Source organism: Malaclemys terrapin, chromosome 2 (assembly GCF_027887155.1).
Source record: "Malaclemys terrapin pileata isolate rMalTer1 chromosome 2, rMalTer1.hap1, whole genome shotgun sequence".
Lineage (NCBI taxonomy): Eukaryota > Metazoa > Chordata > Testudines > Emydidae > Malaclemys > Malaclemys terrapin.
Window position 1 is genome coordinate 169,420,914 of NC_071506.1, and position 13,733 is coordinate 169,434,646.

General features: G+C 43.4%; 1 protein-coding gene and 1 non-coding gene across 2 annotated transcripts in view; one reads left to right on the top strand and one right to left on the bottom strand.

Moving 5' to 3' along the window:
• The window catches only part of GABBR2 (gamma-aminobutyric acid type B receptor subunit 2), an 847,514-nt gene that overhangs the window by 14,049 nt on the left and 819,732 nt on the right, over positions 1 to 13,733 (top strand). The gene's annotated exons all lie outside the window — the stretch shown is intronic.
• LOC128833267 (U6 spliceosomal RNA) lies at positions 1,879 to 1,987 on the bottom strand. The gene has a single exon (XR_008444162.1). It is a non-coding gene; the product is annotated as a U6 spliceosomal RNA (small nuclear RNA).

Consider the following 13,733-nt stretch of genomic DNA (forward strand, 5'->3'; position numbering starts at 1 on the left):
CAAACTTTTACATGAGCTAATAACTTCTAAACTGGACTGTATCTCAGAAATACAGATGAAGGAGTCCAGAACTCAATTTAAAATGCCATGAATACAAGGGAACTATAAATGTACCTCCCTTTGCCTTTGGAATGCACCAGACAACAACAAATGACCAAAAAAGCCCCAAAACACCCTCAGAGAAGGTCTTTCTGTAAGTGCTTTATTCATCCCTTTTCTGAAAATGACTCTGTTCTAAGACTGAAGTAGGAGAAGAGGAATACATGTGTGCATCTTTCAGAGTGGTAGCCATGTTAGTCTGTATCAGGAAAAAGAACGAGGAGTACTTGTGGCACCCCAGAGACTAACAAATTTATTTGAGCATAAGCTTTCGTGGGCTAAAACCCACTTCATCAGAAGAATGCAGTGGAAGATACAGTAGGAAGATATATATACACAGAGGACATGAAAAAATGGGTGTTGCCATACTAACTATAACGAGAGTAATCAGTTAAGGTGGGTGTGACGGGTTGGATCACAGAAACCCCCTTGGGAGCTGCCACCAGATGTGCAAAGACTACCCCTGCTTCTGCTTACCCTGCCAGCTCAGGACTCCAGCACCCTGTCTTGCTGAGCCAGACACTCCCGTCTGACTCCAGACACAGACCCAGGGTCTGAATCACTTGTCCCAAAGCTGCAAGTTTACCTGAAAACAGCTCGCAGTAGCGTGCTTGTCTTTAGCACTCAGATGCCCAACTCCCAATGGGGTCTAAACCCAGATAAATCCGTTTTACCCTTCATAAAGTTTATGCAGGGCAAACTCATAAATTGTTCGCCCTCTATAACACTGATAGAGAGATATGCACAGTTGTTTGCTCCCCCAGGTATTAATACATACTCTGAGTGAATTACTAAATAGAAAGTGATTTTATTAAATACAGACAGTAGGATTTAAGTGGTTCAAAGTAGTAACAGACAGAACAAAGTAAGTCACCAAGCAAAATAAAATAAAATGCGCAGATCTATGCCTAATCAAACTGAATACAGATAATTTCCTCACCAGTTCCAGAGTGCTCCCTTTTACAGGCTAAGCTCCTTTTAGCCTGGGTCCAGCAATCACTCACACCCCCTGTAGTTACTGTCCTTTGTTTCAGTCTCCTTCAAGTATCCTGGGGGGGGTGGAGAGGCTCCTTCTTTAGCCAGCTGAAGACAACCTGGAGGGGTCTCCCATAGGTTTAAGTAGACTCTCTCTTGTGGGTGGAGACCCCCCTCCTCCCTCCTATGCAAAGCCCAGCTCCAAGATGGAGTTTTGGAGTCACCTGGGCAAGTCACATGCCCCTGCATGACTCAGTCTTTGCAGGCCGACGCCATTGTCCACATGGCATCTTGCATGTCTCCAGGAAGACTTCTCATGTGGATTGGAGCATTCCAAGATGCATTGTTCCCTAAGTGTCTCCTGATCAGGTACTTAACCTGGCAAATTCCTTCCTAAAAAAGCTGACCAAATGCCTCACAAAGCTTACTTAGAAATCAGGCAAGCATACAGCCCATATTCTTAACCTCGAGTAGAAAATGATATATATGTACAAATAGGATGAATAGATATAGTAGACCATAACCCTTACGGAGATATGTTACATGGCACAGGCAGCACAAAACATATTCCAGTTATGTCATCCATACATTTATAAGCACCCCCTCCCCATAAAGCCTTATGGGGTACACTGTCACAGTGGGCTATTATCAGCAGGAGAAAAAAACTTTTGTAATGATAATCAGGATGGCCCATTTCCAATGGTTCATAGAATCATAGAATATCAGGGTTGGAAGGGACCTCAGGAGGCCATCTAGTCCAACCCCCTGCTCAAAGTAGGACCAATCCTCAACTAAATCATCCTAATTAATATGGAACATTTCACGAATTTGCATGTCATCCTTGTGCAAGGGCCATGCTAATCTTCTCTGTATCAGTCCAATTTTTTATTATATGAGCTACCGAAGCAAGCACAAGTTGACAAGAAGGTGTGAGTAACAGTAGGGGAAAAAATTAGCATGGGGAAATAGGTTTTACTTTGTGTAACGATCCATCCACTCCCAGTCAATATTGATATATATGCCATCATGTGCCAGCAATGCCCCTCTGCCATATACATTGGCCAAACCGGACAGTCTCTACGCAAAAGAATAAATGGACACAAATCAGCCGTCAAGAATTATAACATTCAAAAACCAGTCGGAAAACACTTCAACCTCCCTGGTCGCTCGATTACAGACCTCAAAGTCGCAATACTCCAACAAAAAAACTTCAAAAACAGACTCCAATGAGAAACTGCAGAATTGGAATTAATTTGCAAACTGGACACCATTAAATTAGGCTTGAATAAAGACTGGGAGTGGATGGGTCATTACACAAAGTAAAACCTATTTCCCCATGCTAATTCTTATTTTTTTCCCCTACTGTTACTCACACCTTCTTGTCAACTGTTGGAAATGGGTCATCCTGATTATCACTACAAAAGTTTTTTTCTCCTGCTGATAATAGCCCACCTTAACTGATTACTCTTATTATAGTTAGTATGGAAACACCCATTTTTTCATGTCCTCTGTGTATATATATCTTCCTACTGTATTTTCCACTGCATGCATCTGATGAAGTGGGTTTTAGCCCATGAAAGCTTATGCTCAAATAAATTTGTTAGTCTCTAAGGTACCACAAGTACTCCTCGTTCTTTATGCACGCATGTGACATCACACAAAAGAAATGCTAACAGTGACTAATTTCCTAAGGCTGGAAATTAGCTTCAGCAAAAATTTAGTGATTATCCCTAAAGAAAAATAAGTAAATTGTTTGCTCAAGCCAGCTAAAATTTTTGGGGGAAATTGGTTCAAACATGAGTAGCCTAATTGGTCTTTAGTTTAAATTTATTTGAAAATTAGCATAATTCCAAAAATTAACATATTTGACTTTCAAATTTGAGAAGTAGATTTAGGAAGCACATACAGTGAATCATTTGTTAGATTAGGATTTGACAGTTGCTCATGACTGTGGAAAAAAATTCTGTGTGTTTAGCAAATTCAGTTGAGAAAATTCTCCTGAAAGATGTGACTGAGGTAAAACATATGCTTTACAGGTGTTTTATGTATTATGAGCAAATTTTCCTACTTCTCATGGGCAAATCTATGTGTTCAACTACATGGATGGCACCTATGGCTAGTTAATTCAGCAAAGTGAAAAGTTGTGAACATCTGTTTTGATACACAGATAATAGTATTCATTGTGTCAGCAAACATCTATGAAGATCTGAAACAGGAAAGTAAATTCGGGTTAGGTGACTAACTATTCCTGGCAGGAAACACATTTTATTGGAAGTTGACAACTATGTCAAAATAAAACCAGTAAAACCAGTCAATTCTGGAAAAGAAAAATAGTTAAAGTGAAATTATGGCCAGAAAAGTGGCTATGTGATCATGATACCTCTGAATCCCCAGATTTGCCCCCACTGCATATTCATTCATATATGCTTACATTAATGAAAACAAAAATTTTGCTACCTTTTATTTCTGTTAGCAACTGCAGAGATTAATTCTTTTCTGACTAATGCACCATCAGCAGAATGTTAACTAAAATGCAATTATAGAATCTTTATTTGTGGTGATGGTTAATGAGATTAGGGTGACCAGACAGCAAATGTGAAAAATAGGGATGGAGTGGGAGGGGTAATAGGAGCCTATATAAGAAAAAGACCCAAAAATCGGGACTGTCCCTATAAAATCGGGACATCTGGTCACCCTAAATGAGATGGAAAGAACATAGTTTGCAGGGCTGGGGGAGGGGGGAATACACTACCACCTTTTCCTTGCAAAATGATCAAATGTGATGTAGAGTAATGGAGAGACAATAAATATGGGAATTCCATTATTCTATTTGTATAGGCACTTATCAGTGCAGAACTTGTTTTTAAGGAAAAAGGGGCAAGTGAAGGTGACCTCCCAGAGTGTTTCTTGGATTTGTTTCTGTACAGTATTTCTTGGTGGAAGTCTCAGTTACATTTGCTGAAACAGTTTTCCGTACCAGAATCCACTGCTGAAAATCATTTTCAGAAAAGGATTTTTTAGTGTAGATATATTTTTTAATGAAGAGCAACAAAGATTTGAAAAAATAATTGTAAAGAATCATGATTTGTTCTCCCAGTTCAACAGAGCTATAGGTTGTAATATATAGTGTGACGGGGCAAGGCCAGATGGCTAGTAGAAAAGTAATGGGAGATAGATATATTAGCCCCAGGTTAAACAAATCCCTGGTACCAGGATAAGTAAATGGCAGCTGCTCCAGGTCAATTAAGACACCTGGGGCCAATTAAGAGCTTTCCAGAAGGCAGTGGAGATTGCTAGGTTGATTGGGACACCTGAAACCAATCAGGGGCTGGATGAAACTAGTTAAAAAGTCTCCCAGTTAGTCAGGTGGGCATACATGTCAGGAGCTGTAAGAAGTTGTGCTGTTGGAGAGCCTGAGCTGTATACACCATACTAGGTGCAAGGAAGGAGGTGCTGAGGTAAGGGTGAAGTGGAGCTTGAGGAAGTGGGGGCTGCTGTGGGGAAGTAGCTCACGGAATTGTACGTGTCCTGTTCCTAAAAGGTCAGCTACCATAGCTGATATTATTAGGGTCCCTGGGCTGTAGCCCGGAGTAGAGGGTGGGCCCAGGCTCTTTCTCTGCCCGCCTCCCTTTACCCCTGATTGATCACTGAGACTGGGAGACAACAGAGACTGTGCAAGGGAGGATAGCTTCTCGTCACCTCCCTTGCTGGCTTATGATGAAAATGGCTCAATAGACTGTGACCCTTCTCCCTAGAGAGAGAGAAGGGTTAAGGGGGAGGGTCACAGTGAGCCTCTGAGGCTAGTGAAATCTGTCAGGAAATGCAGGACCCATGGAGGCAAGGACAGAGCTTTGTCACAATAGGTACAACACAAGATTGACACTGGGCAATTTTAATCTATTAAACAGACATATCACCTGCTACAAACTTCAAGTGTTATGTGCTGAAGTCAAAACAGCAGCACTTTTCTTTAAGCCCTAAATGATGGGGAACAAGGTGCCTCCATGTCATTGTATATTTCTTTCTTAAACAGAAGGTGGTTATTAAAGCAAACAACTAAGCCCACAGACTTCCACACAGCTCAAATTCCAGCATTATCTTCCTTGTTTACCAGGCATCATGCCATATGCTCAGGACAAGAGTGTGAGTTTAGGTACAAGCCTGAGCAAGTTGTGGTGCATACAGGGTTACCACATTCAAACATTTAAAAAAGAGGACACTCCACAGGGCTCCAACTCTGCCCCTGGCCCTGCCCCAACCCTGCCCCTTCTCCAACCCCTTCCCCAAAGTCCCTGCCCCCTTCTCTGAGCACCCTGCATTCCCCCTCCTCCCTCCCGCCTTGATCTTGGTTGGAGGTTGCTAAGTGCTTCCCTGCTCCCCACTAGCCCTGCAGTCCCTGCACCCGCCTGCCCCTGCAGCCTCTATGCCCCTGCCTGCCCTGCTCCTCCTTGCCCTGCAGCCTCGGTGCCCCCTGCCTGCCCTGCCCCTGCAGCCTCTATGCCCCTGCCTGCCCTGCTCCTCCTTGCCCTGCAGCCTCTGCACCCCCATCCCTGTAGCCTCCGTGCCCCCTGCACTCCCCGCCTCTGTGCCCCTGCTCCCCACTCACCCTGCAGCCCCCGCCTGCCCTGCCCCTGCAGCCTCTATGCCCCTGCCTGCCCTGATCCTCCTCGCCCTGCAGCCTCTGCTCACCCAGCAGAGGGAGAGCTGCGGGCTCCATGTGGACTCAAACACTGTTCTGTGCTGCTCTGCGGGGGAGGAGGGAGCGGGGAGGGGGAGGGACTCTGGCTGCTAGAGGCCCCAGTGGCTGCGTGCAGCTTTCAATCAGGTCCCGCCATCCAATCAGCCGAGCCGTACTCTGCATGAGGAGAAAGGGGAAATCCCGGACATTTCTACTTGATTAGAAATCCCCCCCCGGACGGCCATTTAACACTGAAAAGCCGGACATGTCCGGGGAAAGCCGGACGGATGGTAACCCTAGGTGCATACAGTGCACCAAATGAGAAGTAGCCCTGAGAGGCATTGTGAGTCAGATACGAGTCACAATTCCTCTCTTGCTTGCCCCTCACTTATGGGAGTAGTAGTTTTTACTACTGGCTTATGCCGGTAGTAAACTGCTACCTATTTCACATTGTTGCAGTTATTCTGGTCAGCCAGTAGGCTCCTCAGATCTTAGGTCCAAGTATTTTGGAGTAAACGAGGCTATGTATGGATGTATGTGTGTTCTCTTACTCATTCTTTCTTTCTTGCACAGGAGGATAATATGAGTTGCAATGTAGCTGTTGGAATGCTACTGGGGCAATGCCGCAATATTCAGTTTTCTGCAAAATTTAGTGCTAATGAGCTGGCTCTTCTGAAATCAGGTGTGATATGTTGCAGAAAACATGAGGTCATACTGGTGAATCATTTTGTCCCTCTTTCTGCCAATAGTGGTGTAGTAGGAAGAGAGCTGAGACATAAGCCCTTGTATCAGAGGCCTGAACTAAAGCAGTGGTCAAAACTTTACTGATATGAAGCAAACTCAGGTTATGAGCAAGAGGCAGGCCCTGCTCACAGAATTTGGCAAGCACAGGGCTGATATTACAAAAACACATATTCCTAAGAGGTGCTGGGCACAGAGCACTCACGCAAGCACATTGCAGAAGGATGGTACCAGAACACCTCGATACCAGCACATTCTCCAAAAATAACAGGAACACACTGACCCATCCTTTGGTCAGCCGAGGGAGGAATGGGAAAGTCCCACCATTCACTGAGCTACATCCATTGTCACGGGCATACATGGATGTGCTAGTATAACTGTAGACATTGATTCGGGGAGCTAGGACCATGCTTCATTGACAATAAACCGGACTGGCTGCTTTAGTACCTTAACCGATCTTGTGGTCATTGGGCGGTTCGCTCGAGATCTGCTGTGCCAGCTGCCTGCACAGCACTGGGACAGCACACAGGGAGAACACACACAAGCAGCCTAACATCTGACCACATTGATGACCTAGCTAGAAAGACCTGATGATAGCACAGGCCAAGAAGAGTGAAGGTTTGAATGAAGACCAGTTTTGCATATATGTGGGGTAAGATCATACCCCCAACATTTGTGCATGCACATTTCAATCCTTTTGCACAAAAAAGAGACTGGTTTAAAAATTATGACGCAGGAAACAATCATGAATTTGGGGGGCCTGATTCATAATTTTGGAATGCCTGGAGTTAGCAATATTTAATTAACCCTGATAAAAAGGTTCTACCACAAGGCCTATGCACAAGTTAATCCCACTTAAGCTGTGTAAAAAGTCCTTAAGTATGACTTAAGTGGCAAATTGGCCTTGTGCCAGCCCTCTGCTCAAGGGTTAATTTCCCCCAAGTTTTAAAAACTTTTTTAATAATCAGATTATAGAATCATTGGGATAAAAGCAGGAAAATACCGATTGCATCATTATATCTATTCCCCTGCTAATGCAGGATTGATCCATCCTTGCATACTCGGTAGAGTTCTGACCAGATAATGTTCTAAATTACTCAGTGAGGGGGTTCCAATAATGTTGTGCTGGATTTGGGCCTAGATCTATGTGGTCAGACAAGGACATAAAGAGGAGTAAATCCCTTCTTCTCCCTGCCCTGCATGTTTCCCCATACTGCCTCACATCGGGGCTGTCGGCAAGGCTGCTGGGGAAGAGCAGGGCTGAGCACTCAGTATTCTCCATTCACCCTGTGCTTGAGCCTGGGAGAGGTGAGAGGAATAAAAAAATAGGTGGGCTCTGCTCTTCCCAGCACAGGTCAGAACTAGGGCTGCCAATTTTCTACTTACAACTTTTTACCCCGAGACCCCACCCATGCCCCTCCTTCAAGGCCCCATCCCTGCTCACTTCATCCCACCCCCCCTCCCTCTGTTGCTTGCTCTCTCCACCCTCACTCACTTGCTCATTTTCACCAGGCTGGCTCAGGTGGCTGGGGTACAGGAGGGGTGAGGGCTCTGTCTGGGGGTGCAGGCTCTGGGATGGGGCAGGGATGTGGGGTGCATGAGGAGGCTCTGGGCTGGGGATGAGGGGTTTGGGGTGCAGGAGGGTGCTCTGGGCTGGGATTGAGGGGTTCAGAGGATGGGAGGGGGATCAGGGCTAGGGTTGGGGCTCAGGGGTGCAGGCTCCGGGTGTCGTTTACCTCAAAAAGCTCCCAGAAGCAGCCAGCATGTCCTCCTCTTCGGCTCCTACGGGGAGGAGCGGCCAGGCGGCTCTGTGCACTGCTCCGTCCGCAGGCACCACCCCCTCAGGGGGTGGCGCTTGGGGTGGGGGCAGCACGCGGAGCCTCCTGGCTGCTCCTATGCGTAGGAGGCAGAGGGGGGACATGCTGGCTGCTTCCCGAGAGCCACACAGCACAGAGGCTAGCAGGGAGCCTGCCAGCCCCGCTGTGTTGCATCGCTAACCGGATAGTCAACGGCCCTGTTAGCTGTGCTGACCAGCAAGGCTGCCCTGGGGGGGGGGGGGGGGGGGGGGGGGGGAGGGAGGCAATTGGGGCAATTTGCCCCAGGCCCCACAGGGGCCCCCCACAAGAATATAGTATTCTATAGTATTGCAACTTTTTTTATTGGAAGGGACCCCCAAAATTGCTTTGCCCCAGGCTCCCTGAATCCTCTGGGCGGCCCTGCTGACCAGAGCTGCCAGGATCCCTTTCCAACCAGGTGTTCTGGTCAAAAACCAGACACTTGGTCACCCTAACCAGGAATAAGAGTTGGTGCAAGGGTCAGTATGCAGTAACTGGCTACTGGTCAGCTCCAGCAGTAAACTGAAGCACAGTTTGTTCCCTGGGCTCCTCCTGGGTCAGTCCAGCTATGCCTTACCCCTTTACTCAGGGATAGCTGTTAAAATGCTATCTAGCTCTGTCACTTCCAGCTGAGATATTTAGAAGTTAACATAATTTTATTTAAAGCATATTCTGTGCATTGGGTCATCCAATGTACAGAATTCAATTACCAAAAATTAGGATGTTTACAATTAGAGATAATTGGGGATTTTTTGATGAATGGTGGGGTTTTTGGTCAGAAAATGCCAGTTAATTCAAATGAGAACTTTTTGTGGGGAAAGGGTTGGTTTAGAGAGATTTCTTGAAAAAAGTTTTGAAGTTGTCAATGTTTTGTTGCAACATTTTCAAAATGAAAAATTCTGGTTTTCTCATTCAAAATTACTTTTTGTTTAGAAATGTAATCTAATTATAGTATTTTTTTAACAATTAAAAATGGTTGAAATCAAAATTAAATTTGTTTGAAGTTATCCAAATGAAACATTTTCATTGAGCCAAGCTGAATTTTTTTTTTTTTTGTCCCAACTTGGAATGGGAATTTTTTTTGGAATCTCCAAAAAATTTTGCAGGATGCCAAAAACCTTTTCCACCCAGATCTAGTTATAATTACAGTGATTGGCAGATTTTCAGGGCAATTTTTCTTTAGATAAATAGGTATGATTACCTCAGGGTTTATAACTTCTTTATACTTATTATGGGTGTTCCTTAAGACTACTGCAAATACCAAAGTAAAATTATTTAGATATCTAAGATATTATCCAAAGCAATCATCAAGATTTAAGGATGAACACTGTAGGAGAGAAGGTCAAACTTGCATTCCTTGTACATGCAAAATTCCCATTGACTTTAACAGAAGTTTTGGGTGTGCAGGGAGAATAGATTCTAGGGCTGGAAGGGACCTCGAGAGGTCATCGAGTCCAGTCTCCTGCCCTCATGGCAGGACCAAATACTGTCTAGACCATCCCGGATAGACATTTATCTAACCTACTTTTAAATATCTCCAGAGATGGAGATTCCACAACCTCACTAGGCAGTTTATTCCAGTGTTTAACAACCCTGACAGTTAAGAACTTTTTCCTAATGTCCAATCTAAACCTCCCTTGCTGCAGTTTAAGCTCATTGCTTCTTGTTCTATCCTTAGAGGCTAAGATGAACAAGTTTTCTCCCTCCTCCTTATGACACCCTTTTAGATACCTGAAAACTGCTATCATGTCCCCTCTCAGTCTTCTCTTTTCCAAACTAAACAAACCCAATTTTTTCAGCCTTCCTTCATAGGTCATGTTCTCAAGACCTTTAATCATTCTTGTTGCTCTTCTCTGGACCCTCTCCAATTTCTCCATCTTTATAGAATCAGGATAGAATAGAATCAGGCCCAAGATGTGCAACTGTGATTGAGCTATCTTATTGCTTTCTGAAGCATATAAGATATTATCCATGTACAACGCTACATATTCTGTTTGGTTTATATAATGTAATTTGAAACAACAATTGATAGCTAAATTATACAAAATAAAACAAACTGAAGCAATATTGCATATGTGAGAGCATGAAGAGGCACTGAAAATAATATTTCAATATACTAGCATTTGGATCAACTAATAGAATATCAGATTTTAAAAGAATGACTATACTTATTTGTTTATAGATTTGTCAACTATGGATGATTATTTCTGCTAAAGAAATGTCTGAAATGACACATGTCTAAAATTAGACTTGGCAGAGCAATTTGCCTAAAGATTATTCTTGTGAAGTATTGATTCACAGCATTGCTGTGAGCAGGATTACTGTCCAAATTGGAAAAGCCAGCCTTGGAGAGCTCTTTATCCTTTAATAACAATTAGCTCCTTTCTCAGAGGGACATAACTGACCAAGATAAAAGAAAGCTGCAAAATGTCTGGCAGAGAGAGAAGCTGAGGCCTGTTCTCTCTAGGGATGAATGCTCCAAGGGGAAACAGGAAGACACAGAGAGACTAGGAAAGATGGTTTTCTGGAAATGGAGGAGGAAGATTCTGGTAATTTACATGCTGTTAATAATCAGATGTTCTGAAGAACGGGATCGTACTCGCCTATCTATTCTTGGGCTTTTACCCGTCAGTTGCATAACAGACCAGAGAAATCTAACAGCAGGAGTGTTACCTGCTATTCATTTAGCCTTGGAACATTTATACAGGCATTCATGGATTTTGAAGAACTATGAACTCCAGGTAACATTAAAGGATTCTCAGGTAAATGGATGTGGTAATGTTTACAGGGTTTTATGTTAAATAGTATGTGATCACATACTTTTAAGCTCTCCACTGCATTTTCAATTGCCCATGTGTTGGGAATTCTCCCCTCATAGCAAGCCAGCTTCAGTCCTTGATAAATGTGTTTGTTTGTTTTTTGTTTTTCTTTTCTCCACTACCATTTGGCTCTCTGCCTGAGCTTGGCCTGTTGGATGGAGGCTTGAGGCTCTGCCTCTAATCCCAGGAACTAGCAGCATTACATTAGTGAGTTGGGGAAGTCATACATCCAGTGCTGCACTCAGCATTCTGGAGGCAACTTGGCAGCAGTACTTCTCCTACTTGCTATGGTACCTGGAGGGTGTTCCCTCCCCAATCATTGAGCCTTGCTGAATAGTCCTTTCTCTCTGGACTATCTGTATCTCTGTGCTTTTTTTTTTTTTTTTTTTTTTTCCCCTGCTTCCTCTGAAGGTAGCTCCACAGATCAACAGTTACCATAGGGAAAGTCATTCTTAGAGAAGGAAGAAGAGGAAGATGTGCTGTGTGTCTGTCACCAGGGGAGGCAGTCAGTGCATGAGGCATTGTTGGGTAAGGGTAGCTTGCTAGACCATATAACCAGTGATGGAGAGATGTACAAGAGCTGGAGGTTCTGATGAGTTAGGTGTAAAGACATTTGAAGGGACACTTGTAGTTGTAATACTTCAAAATTTGATTCATCCCAAATATTTGAATCCCCTCCTTCATTTGCAAGATCATGAAGGTGGCAGGGGAGAGATCCCCCTAAGCAGACAAAAGTGAAATTAAAGCACTGATTTATGTTGGAAGTTAAAATTACATTCCGATTTTAGAGAGGGGGAGAGAGCATTTTTAATCAAATGAAAGACTCTCACACTCTGTAGCCTGGTGGTTTAGGGCACTGGTGTGGGAGATCAGGTTCAAATCTCTGCTCTGTCTGATCCAGAGAAATATGAGATGAAAAATTCTGCTCCAAATCAGGGAAACAGGGACTTGAAATTGAATCACCCACACCAGTGCCCTAGCCACACATGCCCCCTTCCTGAATCTAAAAGCTCTACTTTCAATCTGAAAATGAACATTTTGACACAATTCCATTTTTGCAAAAATGTTCAAAAGGTTTTGGTTTCATTCCACTGTAGCAGGAAACCAAATTTATAACGTTGTTGCAAAACAGAATTGTCATAATCTGAACAGCTCTATCTAACTCTGTGACCCATGTTCTGTGGTGCTATGTGACCATTTTACACCATCCTGCCAACTGATTCTAGCTCTAAAGCTTGTGTAGCCAGCCACAGGAGGATCATCCTACCTAGTGTAAAGGGATTCCTTCTGTGGCATAGAGATGGCAGTGTAAGAGATTCTACACTATTTCTTCTCCCTCTCTTCCTGCTGCCAGCAGAGGGGAAGAGGATAGCTGGAAAAGGGAGGTTGATGCAGTTTCTGTATGGCTCACTGACCCCCCAGATGCTGTACTGCTTCTTGGGTTTGTTGGCAATCAGCTTAACTAAGAGTAATTCTTGGGCTCTTCTAATTTATGCTGGTGGTCCAGACAGAGGACAGCCCCTCACACAGTCAGCCCAGGATTGGGGGAGTGCAATGTGTGCTCCTGGGCTATAGCTGAGGATCTCTGTCTATATGTCAATTATTGTCATATGTAAGGTGTACAGCTTTACATATAAATAAAAAGTTAATTGATCAATGAAATATTTTGTCAACTTCTGTTTCTATCCACACAGATCAGCTTATATAATGAAACAATTTATAGTAGAAACAAAATTCTTCATATTGGTCAAACCAGAACCTGGCAATGAAAGAGGTGCAGAAAAGTCTTGCAGTTAACACTAAGGCCTTAAGCCTGAAAATAACTGCCTGGGCGTGAATTGCTGTGTCTATGTGGAACCCCCATAAAGTCAGTTGAGCACCAGTTCAACAATGCAATGTGGTGCAACAGTCCACTCAAATGTAATCCCATCCAAATTGGGACATAACTGATTTAATATTTTCTAATTTACCAGTCATAGGCTGAAAATGCAATAGAAACATGTTAAAGTACATTTTTACCCCTCAATATATTGCTTATTTTCTAAGAAGTCTACCAAATATCAAATAAAACAAATATTTGCTTATTTATAGCTTTATACACACACACACACACACACACACACACACACACACACCCCTCTACCTGGATATAACGCTGTCCTCGGGAACCAAAAAAATTTCACCATGTTATAGGTGAAACTGCATTATATCGAACTTGCTTTGATCCGCCAGAGCGTGCAGCCCCAGAGCACTGCTTTACTGCGTTATATCAGAATTTGTGTTATATCAGGTTGCGTTATATCGGGGTAGAGGTAGGAGTGTGTGTGTGTGTGTGTGTATATATATATATATATATATATATATATATATATATATATATATATATATATATATATATATATAGGCAGTGTGTGTCATACCAATAATGATCATACTGTACTTGTGATGAAAGGTATACTGTTATCCTTTGTCAAGGTTCCAAAAGATTATTTCTGAGACTATTTCTCATGTAACAGCAACTGTCTATTTGGTTCACCAGCACTGTAGTGTAATTTTCAAGTGCTTAATTTCAAACTAACATGACTC